General features: G+C 42.1%; 1 protein-coding gene across 6 annotated transcripts in view; it reads left to right on the forward strand.

Moving 5' to 3' along the window:
- LOC126213402 (zinc finger protein 99-like) overlaps positions 1 to 18,125 on the forward strand; it is a 141,620-nt gene that overhangs the window by 76,793 nt on the left and 46,702 nt on the right. The gene's annotated exons all lie outside the window — the stretch shown is intronic.

Raw genomic sequence — 18,125 nt, forward strand, 5'->3', positions numbered from 1 at the left:
GAACAACCCATAGGGTGCATTGAAATATTTTGTAGGTTATCAACTAAATGTGTTTACTTCGTTGTAGAAATGACTGAACTACTAAATATCCACCAATTGATGTTGGAAATAATTTGATTTTGTTGTATGATCAGTAGGCCTGGTAGTTGCAGTGGATAGAGATACAATTATTTCTTAATGGAATACAACAGTATAGTTACTCATTAAATGGTAGTTGAATCGAAAGTACAATTCAGCTGAGGAAAGAGCGATTCCAAGTTTTCTCTTGGGCAATCACATGTTTGAAAAGTGAGTTTCATTCATTGTTATAGTAACAGTTCCTTTTCTAAATGATTGATAATGGGTTCACACAATTGGCCGTGTGGAATTAAAGATAGCTTCTGAAAGAATTTCTTAAAATTATGTTTAAATCAGAAATTATTTGAATTGCACCCTTCCTTTAAAATCCAAATACATAAGGAATATGTTAAATTAGGCATGCATCTTGAAGATAAAAGTCAAAAACTAATTGCATTTGGGACACCATAGATTCTATACACAGCTCACACAAATAGCATTAGTCATAATGCAATTTTTGATACTCAAAAAAACTAAAACTATACATAAATCATACGATTTAAATACACGAGTCTTTCGGTTTTTCATTATATTACATTTTCTTCTTAGAAAAAAAAAAGATAAAAAAAATTCATCTTGCAACACAGTCATAGGTCCCAATTATAAAGACATAAGTAATATCTGATGCTTTTTAAATGATCATTGGTTAATTTATTAATGTTCAAATTTGTTCAGTTCTAAAAAAAGTGCTGTCACTTTTGCATTTTGTGAAAAAATTGTAGCCTTTGGAATGGGTTTCAAAAACATTACCATAGGTTCTGCATTTTCAGAGATGCCATAGAAATTGTTTTATACCTCTCTCATTTAAAATTTCTACAGTGACAAACAGTCCAGGATTTATCAGATCAATATGCACATTCTTGACAGCATCTGTTGCTATAGTGTCTTCGTCTGCAGCATTTGATCCCCGCAAGAATCATTTTCCACCTCTGAATACCAAGCACATCTTTGATGGGTTGCATCCTTAGTTACAAGAAGATGTTTGGTTTTTTCAAGCTTCATGGTTGTTGTGACAACAGTATTATGATACCTTAAGGTAAAAAATAATAATAGTTTTGAATATGAGCAAAAACGTTTGACCTTGAATGTGAGTTACACTCACTCAGTTGTCCAGAAACCATCTGCCAGTACCATAAAATATGGTTTTTACTTGAATCTGAGTTTGTGCCATTTATAAAAATCTGTAGCTCAGCCAGCATACCATTTTCTGTGTTTCATCTGGTTCCACACTCCTCTCCTCATTGTACCACAAATAGCATCCATGACAACTTTACCATGTCACGCAGCAAAGAATAACAGTCCATTTCCACTTTAAATACTTTTGAACACAAACTGTATAATGTGTACTTTTTTTTTCTTTTCAAATTTAGAAGAAGTACAGCCATCTCAACGAATTGTCAAATTTTGTTACATGTGAAATCTTCTTATTTACATCAGGTATTATTTATATGAGAACACAGCAACAGAAACTGTTTCATGTGTTAGATCTCATTAGTGATGATGGCATGATAAAATGTTCCTGCAGCATCCAGGCACAACCTGCAAAGCCTGTACTTATTCATGTTATGAATGAGCACTTTGACTTTGGTCTTCGTTAATCATAGACACACTATCTACAAAGTCAGTCTGTAGATTTCCAGATTTGAGAAATCCATTTTGCACATATCCCCAATTCAGCAGATTGTGAGTTTTCTATGAAGCAGTGAAATATTAAATATAAAATTTCCTTATAAATTTCTGACACTACGTCAGTGATGCTACCATTAACTTCTGCATATTTTTGTTGCCTGTCAACATCAATCCATTTTTTTCCATTTCACTTGTTTGTCAGTCAACTTCATTCTTTAATGTGGAGTGAAGTTTAGGAGTTACAGTTTTTACACTTTATACATGAATTCGTAGTACACATGAATTATCAGTAGACTACATGTTCCAGTAACTCCTTACCTCATTAAAAAAATGCTCTTTTCAGTGCATTGACCAGATAATAAGAGTTGGCATGATACCTTCATACATACATTGAGGTGTATTCAAAACGAACAAAATGTGTAATAAATGAAAGTATTTTTTATTTGTCCTATTTCTGTATCTGCCTAAAATTGCTTATAAGCTCCCTGAGCTGAAAATACCATGTAGTACTTTTTGCAAAACTCTGTGCATCTTTGTCTTCTGACCTTTAAATAATCTGTCAGGTGCTTGACAGATTGTCATCTCTGTTATAAAAAAAAATAAACTGTTTGCTTCTTTTTTTTCTGAAACCTTGTTATCCAGTTTGTGTTGTTAATGTGTGCTTAAACATTATGGAAGTTGTTCCACTGGAACAATTAATTTGGTTGTTACTGCATATTTCCATGTTGGGCTCTCTGGATGTAGTTATTTCAATCTTTTCACTGCTTTTCCTAAAGTTTATGGGGATTAGTATGAATGTAAATAGGGTTCTGATGGTTACAGTCCAGTGACATGAGTGGTTGTGCATTTACATTACTTGTACATAATCTTCACAACTCTTTTCCTCTTTACCTTAATTTTAAATCTAGACATTTGCGAAGTTGTTCTCTTCCCTTTCTTCTGGAGTCTTGTGATATTTACTTGTCTTTTTCTCTACACTGAACCAATTGTAATTGATTTGCTTACAGTTTTGCAAAATTTCTCTCTCTCTCTCTCTCTCTCTCAAATTTACTATCCATTATCTTTAACAGAAAGCTAGTAATAATAATGTGTAACAATGCACCAGCCTTCATATACAGATGTATTACTATGTAAATTATTCAGTAAATGAAACTTTTATTGTTTCATCCACAAAATAATTCCGCCATAAATTCTTTGCTTTACAGCACATCTTTTTTAAATTGTTTAGGTTAAAGTTACCTAACAAAAAATTTAAACATTCTTCCTGACCTACCTTCTGTAAGAATCCTTGATGTTAAATTCTTCTTTGGATATCACAACTTAATCAGTATTTTTAGTTCCATATCTGGCAGCAAACATGATGAATTTAAACTTAAAATGCCTCTAACACTGTAGCCAAACAAAATGTGTTTTGTAACATGGTCTACGCAATTCAAATCAGCACACAGGAATTGTCATACTGATCAGTACATCAGGTATGTAATGTGAAGACAAAGATTCTTCATATCATTGTAATACTTGTAACTTTCAAAAAAAAAGATGTGGGAAATTATTTACATTTTTGCTCTTCAGACAGGAAAATAGATACTACAGATAAACCTTGATGCAAAAACACAGATAAGGTTCAGAAAATTATATTTTACTCTCGTGTTCACATTTTGGATTGGCTCAAAACTACAAATTTGTCAGACAAAATGGCTGGTCTTCACTTAACTTCAGGAGTTGAAATAGCTAGTACTGACAATACATGCACACAAAGGTACAAGGAACTTCCCTAGCTTTTGGAATTATTATTTCCTTCTTCTGGAAAGAGTTAGTAACAGATACAGGAAGGTTAGGAAAGAAGGGCAGGTCACTGAGACCTAAAGTGTGTTACTCACAAGGAAACATCACCAATTTGACTTTATATTTTATACAGAACAAAAGCATACAATGTTTTATGGACTACGACACACTTCTTTCTTAAAAAAAATTCTTACATCATTCAGGTGTGTCTTATACTCAAAATTAATTTTAAAATGTCCTGTGTTTGATTTAAAATTCCTGCAAGGCTTAAAGAAGGCCATATATTCAATGCTGTGGGAAACCTATAACTATCTGGCAACACGATTCAACTGGCAGCAGCAGTGCACCGATGCAATGAACGTGAGCTGTAGAGCTTAACAAGCTTGTTAACACTGTCGCCCTCCTGCTCTGCCATCACAAACCTAGAACACTGTCAGGCCTATGATGTATCACAGCAGTCTACAGTGCCAGTAAACTTAAACTGAAAGTGATTTGTATTATTGATAACAGAAGAGTATTTTCTTTAGTAGTTTATTTTAAAAAAATAGGGGTTTCATATGATGTGGGCTATAAATTGAAGATAATAACATATGCAGACCAATATGGAAACAGAGCAGCTGAGTGGCATTTTGGTCCTCCTCTAACAGAAAGAGCCATTCGTGATTGGCTTGCCAGTAAGGAAGAACTGAAAAAATGAGTAAGACTATATGTGCCAATTGAGGACTGAATGCAAAATGGCCTAAACTAATCTTATATCCAGAATTATAGCAACAAACTACTACTTCCCCATCCTGTGTTTCATTCACAATACAATCCTACAAACTGTAACCAGAAGTCCGTATGATCGTGTTCTGCATGGAAGATGGCATTCCGGTCAACTGACAACTTTGCCAATGATGTCAGGGGACGTATGAAATGAGGTAGTGTTTGTTGGGTAACCTCACATTCACAATCACCATGTACACAGCTACAGACAGTGCAGTTTGACACAGAGAAAATGCCTACTAGACTTGGCATTGGAGGGCCATAGAAAGAAAGGAAGCAGGACAGTCAAAAATTGATGTGGCCTGATGGCTTAGTGTGAATTGTGCTGTTGTTTCTTGGATGTAATGACAGTTCATAGAGACTGAAACTGTATCCCAAAGTCCAGGGCAGGGTTGACCACATGTGACAGGACTGTTATTTTGCTGCAAGATCACAACAGACTGCCTTTGTACTGCACGGTAGCTGGCAAATAAGCCTGCAGCATCCGCTGGATGTGTTGTATCAAGGTAAACTGTGTGCAGATGGCTTTGGCAGAGTGGCCTTTATTGTTGGAGACCTGCTGTATGTCTACCTCTGACACATCTTCATAGAAGGCAATGTCAAGAGTGAGCAGGCAGCTTGCTTGTGACTAAGGGCAGCCTGCCCTGTCTTGTGTTTGAATGGTGGACTCCATGCTGCATTCCAGGATGTCACTGTGGGTGTCACAGGTGTGTGGTGTTGGCTGTGATAGTGGGACAAGTATCATACGAACTGCTAAGTACTTCTACACTTCAGATTGTTTGTTTAGTGTTTAAGGCATGTATTGTAAATACTAATCTGGTGGCAAGTGATGAAAAACTTCCGTCTTTCCACTAGCATATTGCAGCATTGGCTGTTGCTATACTATGCCCAGGTGGCTCTGCTTTGCAAAGCAAGTTGGCCATGTTTTGCTTTTCAATGCATAACACTGTCACCCATGTGCAGCTGGCTGTTCTTCTGCTCTAGCATATTTTTTGACCAATTATGGTCAATACGCTACATTGACCTTTTTATCAAGACTCTGTCTCTCAGATTGACCAAACTATACTACCCATTAAACCAGAGTTACTGGCGACAAGTATTTCCGGCCTTATTTCGCCACTTATGTATTGCCCTAACAATTAGTTACCTTAACCCTTTCACTGAATCTCAAAACTTTCCATAGGGCCCCTTGCCCTGCACCTTGACTCAAACACCATGGTACTAATTTCATTACTGTGCTTCTTGCACAATTTTTTCCAACTCTATACGTCTCACTTAAAAGCGAAAATAAATCGATTATTCTTCATACTATATCACTGTGCATTCTGCTGCTTTTATGCGTGGGTTATCCAATGCAGTGGAACCTGAACTATGGCTGGGTCCGAACTCGGTCGTGTTCTTTGTCTTTTGTGTACCAGAAGAACTCCAGGCTCAGCAGAACAAGTGCCGCTGCAGTGGTTGGTATGACAATGGTGAGTGTTGTCTCATTCTGATGCTGATTTTCACAATATGAATTTACATGTTGCAATAACGTTTCCAGGGAGATTGGTCCCTCCTGCCAGTTCAGAAGTGTGTTTACAGATTACATTAGTTCTGGCCCTAGAGTTTGATTTAAGCTGGGTGGTTTGCGGCAGGTGGCACTTCCATGGGCTCTTCTGGCCAGTACAAATGTGGCTGGGAAATGCTCAAGTGAGTTATCCCTGCAATCATGATGGACAGGCAGAAAGTAAACCCCAATACTTTGGACGCTGTTCCATTTAATAAGAAAGCATTCACCTTTCATTCTACCCTCGTTGCTGATGTACCCCTCCACTTCTTGTAACAACTAGATGCTACTACCATCTTGACAAAGCCCATGTGCCTCGACATGCTGAAAGTACAATTCTGGCTGGACCACTTTTTAATTGTATTCTCTTTCCTCCTTTCTCCCATTATCAATTTCACTGCACAGGAATCCTGCCCCCATACGCAGACTGACTATGATTTTCTCTTGGTGGCATTTTTGTAACTTTGCTTCCTCCATTTCTACATATCTTCCTTCATCTTTTGCAGTTAATGACAGTCGCCGAGTTTTTACTCTTACAAATTTCTTCAGTGTTCCCCTCGTGACGAGTTATGCATGAATTATGTAGCACTCATGATGTTCTTGTTTCCCTGCTACTGTTACAGAAATGGAAATAGAAACTTTTCTTCTATCAGTTCTCAATGATGCTGTGGCTACTCCAAATTAAAGGGCATGCCTTTGTGCTCAGGTTCTGAAACCAACCTCAACTTCAGCGATAGTTCCTTCTGTACTTTCCTTAGACCCTTTAAATACTTCCCTTCTTGCAACAAATTTACCCCTAGCTGGAACACTATCTTCTATGGACTGCAACCATTTTAATAACTACTTCCCTCTCTAAGACTTCTACTTGGATTTGTAGTTCTTCGATATTCTGAGTAATATGTAATGCTGCTGGTTTTCTACTTCAGCTATCTACATTCCCATGCTTCTTCTCAGTTTTATGAATAAGTTCAAAATCAAATTTGCTTAGCCTTGCTGCCCATCATGTCAACCTATTGGGAAGGATTCTTTAACCCCAACAACTATTTTAATGCCATATGATCTGTTATTACTCTGAATGTTTTACTGTACAGATAAAATTTGAAGTATGAAAGTCCATAAATAAGGTTAACTTCCCATTCTCCATTGTGGAATAATTTCATTCTTCAGAATTCAGTTGCCTTGAGCGTAAGCTACTGGATGTTCTACACATTCTACCTCTTCTGATAAGAGACAGGCTGGTGCATGAGTTTACGCATCATATAATAAGACAAATTCTGTATTAAAATCTGGAAATGCTACAATTGGACTCAATGTTTAAGCTTCTTTTAGCTCCTCAAAAGCATGGTGGCACTGTTCTGACCACACAAATTTAGTACCCTTCTTCTAACAATTGTCAACATTTTAGCAGTATCAACACACCCTTTTACGAACTGGTGGTAATAGTTCACAAGTCCAGAGTGACTGCAACTCTTTTACAGATTGTGGTACGGGATATTCCCATACAGCTCTAATTTTGGTCTGTGTTACATCCATCTTTTGATATGTCCTAGGTATACTATCTATTCCATCAAAAAGTCACACTTTTTTGTACTCACTGTTAACTTCACTGCTGTTAACCTTAGGAATACTTCCCTTAAGCACTGCATATACTGTCTGCTGTCACTTCCATAGACGATTATTCCATCAAGATACCCAGCATTTCCATGGTTTCAGACTTCTGAGAATTGTGTCCAACAATCTCTGAAATGTTATACAGGTGCATTTTTAATGAGGATGGCATCCTTCTGATTTGGTAGTGTCCCCATGGTTCCAGAAATGCTGTTTTGTGTCAGTCCTGTGATACAGGCTCTATCTGGTGATACTCACTCTGCAAATCCATTGTTGAAAAATATTAGGATAGCTCTAAATGATCCATAGTTTCTGTGATGTTTGGGAAACGGTAGGCATCCATTATGGTTTTCTCATTTAGGTGTCTGTAATCAAACCAAACCTATATTTTTGGCACAAATATTCGAGTCCACTGTCGACATCACATTCTTCAAGTATTCCATCTTTCAGCTGTTGATCGATTTAAAACTTCAAAATTGGGTGAAAGTTGCTAGCTCTTCTGTATGGTTTGTGGTAGACTGATGACTCATTTCATATTGGTATGCAATGTTGTGCAATATGCGTACCTGATAAAGGTTCTTTTGGAAAAAATGAACCATTGAATTCCAAAAGTAGTTTTGTCATCTGTTTGCTCTTGCTTCCCTCTAGATGCTTCACTTTTGCTCCTCATACAGTTTATGTGATGTCTGGTAATTCTCTGTGGCAGACACCCTGTATGTTCCATTCTTCTTCCTGCAAGATATTCATATTGGAGATTAACAACTGGTGTGTTAATCATGTGCCCTCTGTGCTGAAATGGTACATAGAAACAGGTATGGACATGATATGTCTGTTAAATAAACAACCCACCTGATCTAATACTTAATTCTCTTATAATGGTTCCATCACACACAAAATTCCTGCCGGCAAGCTGGACTTGACACTGACCCAAAGAAATTTCCTAGTACCCTTAGATACATAATCATGTGAATCGAGTCTTAGTATAGTTTTCATGGTTTAATTGGTTCATATTTCGCAATAGACTCTTCTTGCCACTTCTCTATCATGACTTAACCTAACTGAAGCATTTTTCTGCCATGTTCCACCCTATGTAGCTGGAAGTTGAGTATGGCACAATGCTGATACGGAAATCTAATCCAGTATCATGTTGTACCCCTCAATTGAATGTGACACAATCTCTAGTCATTGTTTAAATTAAGCCGTATTCAGGTGGATGCCTGTGTCCACAGTCCTAATGATGTGATGATGTCTTTATTCCCACTCCATGCAGTCTGTACTGTGGTGGGTCCAATTGCATACATTTCACCAGATCACTGCTGGTGACTGAAACATTCTCCCCTGTGTCCAATGATATCATGGAATCATTTTTGTTCCTATTCTTCTTATCCCATACAGACCTTATGGCATCCACATCTGCATACAATTTTGTATCTAGTCTTACTGGGAAGACCATAGGTGGACCAGGGGTCCCAGCTAGTGTTCAATACCTTATTTCTACCTGCTCCTCTACTTTTAAAACTGTTACTTCTTCTTTCTTTATTCACATCACCCTGAGGCTGGCAACACTTCGTCCTTACATGGCCTGTTTGTCCAAACTTGAAATGTTTTATATTAGCTGCAAACAGTGTCCATTTGCCCTGTATTCCAGTAGACAAATTGATCTCCTCACACACTGTAGTTACCGCACTGCTGTGCGCAAATCTGTCAGACACCCTGTCTACACACATTCTGACATTTCTGCATGCAGCCCTCTTAAAAAAGCTTTGAAGACCCTCTGCTATGCTTCTTGCAAAATAATGTCATTAACTTCAGCATACTGCCCCAATGCACAGGTATGTCCATTGATTTTCCTTATCCTATCTGCAAATTCTTCCACAGTTTCTTTATTTCTCTTAGTTATTGCTGTGAATTGTTCCCTATAGTGTCTGGCACTATTTTGATCGATATATCTTAGAATTAACCCTTCTTTAAATTCTACAAATATTTTGGCTCCCTTCACAGCCCCTGTATACCCTAAATATGTTTTTACTTCCTTTGTTAGTATCAGTATTGTAACAGTCAATAATACTTCATTAGACCAACCGTGCATCTGAGCCAGATATTGAAGGTGAAGACATGCTCATTGTTGGTTGTTTTACCAGGACAAGGACCAATTAAACTTTTGTCTGACAAATTTACACTGTGTTGAATGATCGTGATCCTGTCAACCCACAAAGTTCCTTATTTTCTGCTGGTAATTCTGTTACCTTCTTGAACAATATGCATACTACTTCTGATTGTGGTACATATTGTGTCTCTGGTTCTATTCAAGCTTTGTCCTTGACAACACTCACTTCGAGAACTAACATTCACAAGACAAGAAGACAAAATACATTAACTTAATTCTTACATGTAATTATGAGCCATATTGTCTCCCAGCACTGTCTAGCCATATGGCCCAAATGATTACATGTGTAACATTTTCCTAGAAGTGATTTCATACATTGCACTTATGACCCTTGAGGTTACACTGTGCACATCTAACAGTCACTAACTAGTCCTACCTTCCATTACCTCTAAGAGTAGAAAAATCCACTGGTTCTCTATTCGTAATAAAATCTACGTTATAAAATTCACGACTGTCAGATGGCTTTTCTATGACCAAAATATAAGGATTTTCTTTTTCTTTAATTCACTGTAACATAGGGTGTAAGTTCAAACATTGCTCTAAGAAGTGATGGCAAAGTTCTGACATCAATGTTGCATGACCCTTGGATTGTCACATGTGGAGGGTGAAATGAGGTGTCAGGGCGACAGTAGATATGTTTAATTACTTTCTTTTTTCCAGCCCTCAGCTGTAGTAAATCAGGAACAGCTTGGTAGAGGCTCCCAGTTGCTTCTTAAGTGAAATAGTAGGCATCTGTCATTGCTGACAGGTCAAGGAGCAAGGCTGAATATGGGGTCACTCAGTGTTGCTGTCAGCAGTCACTCTGGCTGCGACAGCGATGCAGCTGATGATGGCCGTAAACTTCCTCCAGTGAGCAGCCAGCTCCCTTGTGCCTCACAGCAGGCTACCCTGTGTAGTGGTCAAACGGCAGACCCCATAGTGCATTCTAGGATGTCACTCTGGGTGTCACAGGCTTGTGGGTGTTGTTCGCTCTGATATTGAGACAAGAATCATTTAGTACACAAATAGCTGAATGTTTATTCGTTCCAGACTATGTTCATATAGGGCTTCAGGCAAATATTTTAAACACGACTGGTGGCAGGTGAGGAAAGGCTCCCGACCTTCTGCTAATGCACTCCAGCATTGACTGTTGCTGTATCACGCCCAACTGACTCAGCTTCGCAACACCAGTTGGTTGTGTATTGCTTTGCAGCATGTAATACTCCCACCCACCTGCAGCTGGCACTGTTGCAGCTCACTTCTGCTCTGGTGTATTTTCTGACCAAATTCAGTTGACATGCTACAGACGAAACCCAACAAGGACTTACACCAGAGAGAGCATTGAAAGGGCCTACAATCACACCAGTGTGTCACTGGAAAAAAGTTGTTGTCTACTTTAAGAGAAGACATTTTGGTCAAATCTTTCAAGAAGTACTGCATAGGTAATGCTCTGGTGGGCAGTGAAGACCATCTCTTATATGAAGAAGACAGTCGTTATGAAGGAGAAGTTCAATTTTGATATTCAGGGGCCTTTGGTCAGTGCAGTTCTATACACAGAATTGTTGTTAGCCTGGCTTTGCAATCTAATATTCCAAATTGTAAAAATGTTACTTTTTAAAAAGTGCTTAAGTATGAATGTGTACCCTATAGCCTGCAGCATCTTACAGTTTGTAAAATATACTGAGGACCCTCACTGATCGTAATTATCCTCCCAGCCTTCTACAAAATTAAATATATCATGCTTTATCTTTCCAGTCTCACATTGTATGGCCACAGAGGATCATTCCCCATGTAACTCAGTACCACCCAGGACTGGAGCAACTGAATTACATTCCCCAATAGGGTTTTGACTACCTCTTGTCTTGCCCTGAAGTGAGAAATGTTCTGGCCACTATCCTTCCCACACACCCCACAGTGGTATTCCACCATCCACCAAACCTACACAATCTACTCACCCATCCCTACACAACCCCTGCTTCCAACCCCGTACCTCATGGCTCGTACCCCTGTAATAGATGTAGATGTAAGACTTGTCCCATACATACTCCCACCACCATCACAAACATCACCTATCCCACCAAAGACAGGGCTATCTGTGAAACTAGTCATGTTATCTACAAGCTAAGCTGCAACCACTGTGCTGCATTCTATGTGGGCATGACACCTGACAAGCCATCTGTCTGCGTGAATGGCCAGCGAAAAAAGTGGACCACCTGGTTGCTGAGAATGCTGCTATTCATGACATCCTTTGTTTCGGTGACTGCTTCAAAGTCTGTGCCATATGGATCCTTCACACCAACACCAGCTTTTCTGAATTGTGCAGGGAGAACTTCCCCTACATTCACGTAACCCTCTTGGCCTAAACATTCATTAGTCATTGTCCTCACCCATTCAGCCTCCTGTTCCATTCCAGCACCATGCAGCCCTCATCATTCCACCATTGCACCCAGTCTTTTTACTTGTCTCCTTTGCTGGTTCCCCCCTTCCCACCTCTCCCCTGCCCACTGTCTAATTGCCTGACAGCACGTAGCTGCCCTACCCTCTTTCCACCTCATCCTTGCATGCTCCCCAGCAGCACTGCACTGTAAGTCACCCCTACCCAACTATCCCTCCCCACTCCAGCCTCCTCGTTACCCCTGCCCAGTCACCACTCTCATCATGCAGTGGTGCTGCTACTCACAGTGTGGGTAAAGTTGCCGAGACTGCAGTCGTGTGTGTGTAGGTCATCTATTTTTGACGAAAGGCTTATGGGCCAAAAGTTTTATTTGTCACACTCTTTTTGTTGTTCCTATCTGCAACTTAGCATCTCTGCAATATGGAAAATGTCAACTTTGCTTCCCCCTGCAGGTCTGGGGGTTAGAATAGGCTTAAGGTATACCTGCCTGTCGTAAGACGTGACTAAAAGGAGTCTCTCACTCTTCGACCCTATAACTTCAGGTCCCATTTTATGGTTTGACCTGCCACTTTCCAAATTCTACAGAAGTGCGGGCCATATGGGGAAGGATGCCTTATGTGGCGCATGAGTTATCCGTAGTTCCCCTAGATTGGATGTCCTGAGCCTATTGTCTTGGCTTTGCATCTCCACCTGCAATTCAACTATTTGGATGAGCACACTTTGCGGGGTATGTCATCTTCTTCCATTTTCTCCTGTACTCTTTCACCCTCATGGCAGTTTGGATTTCTCTGCGCCCAATATCCAGCATGGTAGCCAGTACGTTGTGGTGGGGCAATCATGTACCCATTTGGTGGTAGTCCCCTGACAACACAGGGATCGCACTGCTGATGCCTGAGCTGTAAACTACCCATGTATGCCAAGGAGTAGATGCCTGTCTTCCTGGGGCATCAGCACTCCTGGCAATGGCCAGCATGCCATGTGGCCTTTGCTGTCGCTGGGTGGCACCCATGGGAAGAGCCCATGATCGGAATGGGTGGCATCAGGGCAGATGACCCACAATGAATGAAGTCATCCCTTGCTGGTGACTAAGACACCAGCTGTCTCCAAGAAGGCAAGATCGAGTACAAAGCTGACAGATATGATCCTAAATCTTTTCCCTCCCTTGCTACACCATGGGAGAAACATAGGGCTACAGAAAGAAGATAGCCATATTCGCCTCGGTATTTAGTCTGTAGCAGAATGGACAGGGACTCTTTCTAGCCATGAAGCCTCAGATTTTTAATATCTTGAGGATAAGTTTGAGGAAGTGGCAGCACTGTCCAAGATGAGAAGCAGTGCAGTCTCGATTCAGACAGCATCTCCAGCCCAATCCCGGGCATTACTCACTTGTGACCCTCTGGGTGATAATCCTGTTTCTGTCACTCCCCATAAAATCCTCAACATGTCGAGGGGATTATTTTGCATTGCGACCTCCTCTTGCAGTCTGACAAGCTCTCTGCCAATGTAGAATGGTGGGGTGTTTTTTTCATCTGGCGCATTTACAGGGGACCCAAAGACAACAGGGTCACTACTGGTGCTTTCATCTTGGCCTTTGAGGATGATTCATTGCCTGAGAAGGTCAACATGATGATTTACCACTGTGATGTTAAACCAAATGTTCCTCCCCATATGCGGTGCTTTATGTGCTGGAAATTAGGGCACATGTCTTCCCGCTGCACTTCCAATGCCACATGTCGAGACTGCGGATGTCCACTGCATCCAGATACGCCCTGTGTGCCCCTTCTCACTTGTATCAGCTACGGAAAGCAGCACTCCCCCGGCGCGCCAGACTGCACAGTACTCCAAAAGGAGTGGAAAATCATGAAGTACAAGACCCTGGACAGATTGACTTACCAAGAAGCTGAATGTAAATTTGAACGATTACAACCCATATGGTTGACGTCGACATATGCTGCAGCTACATTACCATCGCCATCACAAGTACCTAGTTTAGGAGCAAGCCCCCCCCCCCTCCTCCCCAAATGCAGTGGACATCAGTCCCCACCCACCAGCCAGAGAAGCAACAGCCTCCTCTGGCTCATCTTGTGTGGAAGCGGTCGCTTGGGAGTCTCTCTCCCAAGGTCTCCACTAATGCTACAGCAGACACTCGCCAGTGGCTAAAGGAGCCAAAAGCTGCTGGTCAAAGAGCTGCACGGTCTTCCTCCATGCCTGAAGCTACTTCAGAGAAGTCCTCTCAGCAAGCCCCTAAAGAGAAATGACAGGGCAAACAAAAAAAAAAGAAGTCTGCTAAGAAAGAGAACCCTCAGGTGGCCTCAACACCACTACTAGCTACCAGTTCTATACCTGCGGATGAGGTGGAGATCTCAGCATCTACTGAGGACCTGGATCTCACTTGATGCCTCATCCACAATAGGAATGGATACAAATACTCAATCGGTGGTAGCAGATGATGCCGATGTGTAACCTGCCTCCTTGCATGCTTCATGCCTTCCCAGCCTCACAATAACCTCATCCTCCAGTGGAACAGCAGTGGCTTTTTCCACCACCCGACTGAGCTACAGCAAATGTTTAGGTTTACACCTGCTTTCTGCATTGCCCTCCAGGAAATCTGGTTCCTGGCAATGCGGACCCCTGCCCTTCATGACTATAGGGATATTACAAGAACTGTAGCAACTATAATAGTGCGTCAGGTGGAGTTTTTGTCTATGGCCTGAACTCAGTATGCAGTTAACCTGTGCCCCTTCAAACCACTCTTGAAACTGTGGCTGTCAGGATAAGGACAAAGCAGGAAATAACTGCCTGCAACATATATCATCATCCAGATGGTGCAGTACCCCTGAAAGCATTGGCTGCACTGATTCATCAACTCCCTAAACCTTTCCTACTTATGGGAGATTTTATCGTCCATAACCCCTTGTGGGGTGGCACTATGCTTACTGGTCAAGTTAGAGATGTCGAAACTCGACCTCTGCCTCTTAAATAGTAGGGGCCCCTACACGTTTCAGTGTGGCTCATGGCACTTACTCGGCCATTGCTTTATCCCTCTGCATCCCAGGACTTCTCCCATCTGTCCACTGGAGAGCCCGTGATGCCTTGTGTGGTAGTGACCACTTCCCCATCTTCCTGTCACTCCCCCAGCACCATTCCCCCCAGATGTCTACCAAGATGGTCTTTAAACAATGCAGACTGGAAGCTTTCACCTCTGCTGTCACCATCGAAACTCCATCACATGGTACCATCAATGTGGTAGTTGAGCAGGTCACTAGAACGGTCGTTTCTTTGACAGAATTAACGATCCCTTGTTCTTTATAGTGCTCCAGCGAAAACCTTGGTGGTCGCCAGAAATCGTTAAGGCCATTAAAGAGCATCGACAAGCTCTACAGTGACGTAAGTGACACTCTTCCCTAGCACAGTTAATAGCTTTGGAAGGGCTCATGCTCGCATTCTCCAACTTATAAAAAGACGGAAACAGGCATGTTGGGAGAGGTACGTCTCGACCATTGGTGCCATATGTCACCTTCCTAACTCTGTATGTGCGTACCAGACCACGACAAGTGTTACTGGCACTAACATCAGTTGTTTGTTATCTACCGACACAAAGGCAATTGCCGAGCACTACGGTTGAGCCTCTGCACCCTCAAATGGCAGATGGAAAGGAAAGCACTCTAGTTCACTGAATGTCACATTGAACCCTATAATGCTCGATTTACAGAGTGGGAGTTCCTCAGCGCCCTTGCACATTGCCCTGACACAGCTCCTGGGCCAGATCAGATCCACAGTCAGATGATGAAACATCTATTGTTTGACTAAAAGTGCCATCTCGTTATCATCTTCAACTGGATCTGGTGCGATGGCATCTTTCCATCGCAATGGTGGGAGAGCACCATTATTCCAGTGCTCAAACCGGTAAAAACCCACTTGATGTGGATAGCTATTGGCCCATCAGCCTCACCAACGTTCTTTTTAAGCTGTTAGAATGTATGGTAAGTCGACAGTTGTGTTGGGTCCTGGAGTCATGTGGCCTACTGGCTCCATGCCAGGGCAGTTTCCGCCAGGGTCATTACCTTTGATAATCTAGTTTCCCTTGAGTCTCCCATCTGAACAGCCTTTTCCAGACGCTAACACCTGGTTGCTGTCTTTTTTGATTTATGAAAAGCTTAAGACACGACCTGGCGAAATCATATCATTGCCACATTATATGAGTGGGGTCTCCAGAGCCCATGCCAGATTTTTATGCAAAATCTCCTATCGATCTGTACTGTCCGTGTCCAAGTTGCTGCCTCCCGTAGTTTGCCCCACATTCAGGAGAATGGGGTCCTGCAGGACTCTGTATTGAGTGTATATCTATTTTTAGTGACCATTAACTGCCTTGCAGCAACTGTCAGGCCATCGGTCTCGCCTTCTCTGTACGCAGATGACTTATGCATTTCATGCAGCTCCTCCAGTACTGGTGTTGCTGAGCAGTGCCTACAGGGAACCATTCGCAAGGTGCAGTCATGGGGTCTAGCCCACAGGTTCTGGTTTTCAGCTGCGAAGTTGTGTGTCATGCCCTTCTGTCGGTGTCGTACCATTCATCCGGAGCCAGAACTTTACATTAAGGATGATCCACTCACTGTAATGGAGACATATCGATTCTTAGACAGGATTTCAACACGTGATTGACGTGGCTTTCTCATCTTGGTCAGCTGAAGTGGAACTGCTGGCAGCACTTCAATGCCCTCTGGTGCCTGAGCAACACCAACTGGAGTGCAGATCGCACTAAGCTGCTGCAGCTCTATAGAGCCCTTGTTCAATCTCGTCTTGACTATGGGAAACTGGTTTATTGTTTGGTGGTGCCCTCAGCGATATGTTTACTCTACCTGGTTGACTGGTAACAGGAGGTTTCAGGACGAGTCCAGTGACCAGGTTGGAGTCCCTCCATTGAAGGTTAGACATGCACAACTGCTCGCCAGGTATGTTGCACACATTCATAGTTCTCCAGAGCATCCACATTACCATCTCCTTATCCCATACACGGTATTTCATCTCCTGCATCGGAGGCCCAGGTCAGGGCTTATGACTGCAGTTCGCAACTGATCTTGTCTGTCTGGAGTCCTTGCTTTTACCACCTATGCTCAAGGTCCATTCATGTACACCTCCATGGTGTACACCGAAGCTGAAGCTTTGCCTGGACCATTCACAGGTTGCTAATGGATGAGTTAACTCTGCAGCTCTCGGCTGTCACTTCCTCTCGATTCTTGACAAGTACCGGACCGTGAAGTGGTTTACTCGGACTGCTCCATGGGTGATGGTCACATTGTCTTTGCATATGTTCATGGAGAGCATACTGAACAGCACTCCTTGTCAAATGGCTGCAGTGTTTGGACTGCAAGGCTAGCAGCCATTTCTCGTGCTCTTGAGCACATCCAATGTGCCATAGCAAGTCGTTTCGTCTCTGTGCTGACTCCTTGAGCAGCCTACAAGCTATCGACCAGTGCTACCTGCACCATCGTTTGGTAGCGACCATCCAAGAATCCATCTATGCCCTTGAATGGTCCGGTCATTCCGTGTTGTTTGTGTGGACCCCAGGCCACATTGGAACCCCAGGAAGTGAACTTTCTGACAGGCTGGCCAAATGGGGTAAACGGAAACCACTTATGGAGGTCGGCATCCCTGTAACTGACCTGTGATCATTATTACACCACAAGGTTTTTCAGGTTTGGGAGACCGAATGGCATAATCTCAGTATGCACAACAAACTCTGCGCCCTTAAGGAGACTACAAATGTGTAAAAGACTCCATGCAAGCCTGTCGCAGGGACTCTGTGGTTCTCTGCTGACTCCGCATTGGCCATACATGCCCTAAATCGCTCCAGGCAAATGCCGGGATGGTTCCTTTGAAAGGGCACGGCAGACTTCCTTCCCTAATCCTATGAGACTGATGACCTTGCTGTCTGGTCTCCTCCTCCAAAACAAACCAAACCAAACAAATGCCGGCCATACATGGCTAACACATAGCTACTTCCTCTGTCGTGAGGACCCACGTCGGTGTCACTGTGGCTCACATATGAGTGTCATCCACATCTTGCTGGACTGCTGACTTTTAACCACTCTACGGCAGACTTTTAACCTTCGTAGAATCCCACCTTCGGTGTT

Source organism: Schistocerca nitens, chromosome 11, assembly GCF_023898315.1.
Source record: "Schistocerca nitens isolate TAMUIC-IGC-003100 chromosome 11, iqSchNite1.1, whole genome shotgun sequence".
Classification (NCBI taxonomy): Eukaryota; Metazoa; Arthropoda; class Insecta; order Orthoptera; family Acrididae; genus Schistocerca; species Schistocerca nitens.